The sequence below is a fragment of the Gregarina niphandrodes genome (genome assembly GCF_000223845.1).
Source record: "Gregarina niphandrodes unplaced genomic scaffold scaffold00141, whole genome shotgun sequence".
Taxonomy (NCBI): domain Eukaryota; phylum Apicomplexa; class Conoidasida; order Eugregarinorida; family Gregarinidae; genus Gregarina; species Gregarina niphandrodes.
Genome location: NW_011645904.1, coordinates 3,137 through 3,705, shown reverse-complemented (window position 1 = coordinate 3,705; position 569 = coordinate 3,137). Strand labels below are relative to the sequence as shown.

Here is a 569-nt window from a genome sequence, read left to right as displayed (position 1 = left end):
GCGGTGATGAAGATTCGAGTTGACACTCGTTTCTGGTGGTGTGCCTTTTGCTTGACTATAGCAATCCTCACCGACACGGAAGACGCTGCCGCAATAGCTGAGCTGGGAGAGCGCAAGACTGAAGATCTTGAAGTCCCGTGTTCGATCCACGGTTGCGGCAATATCCTGCAGTCCGTTTTTGTTCACACGCTCCAAAGTTAGCGCGTGTCTCTGGTTCTTGGCTGGTGTGTGTTACGCTTGGTGCGGCAACAAGTCAACTCGCACTTCCTATTCCTGCCACCCCGATGTTCGTGGTCACAGCGTGGACGAACTTACTCTTTTTTAAGCACGTCTGTCCTCTCTCAATTTCAGCGATTGGTCGAGCGCGGGATCGAACCGTGGACTTTCAGTTTATTAGACTGACGCTTTTTTTCCCTTGGGGTGAAAGTGTCGATACCTGCATAAGAGCACTGTCTCAACTTCGGTGACTGGCCGAGCGGGGTCCATTTTCCCTCAGGTCTCCGCTGCATGACATTACGATCGTCATACCTTTCCTTCACCGCATCCCCACTTAAATCCCCCAATGTTGA

General features: G+C 51.7%; 1 non-coding gene across 1 annotated transcript; it reads left to right on the top strand.

Annotated features, from left to right (window-relative positions):
• The first annotated feature begins 87 nt into the window (after positions 1–87).
• On the top strand, positions 88–160 carry GNI_211820. The gene has a single exon. It is a non-coding gene; the product is annotated as a tRNA-Phe (tRNA).
• Positions 161–569: the final 409 nt, after the last annotated feature.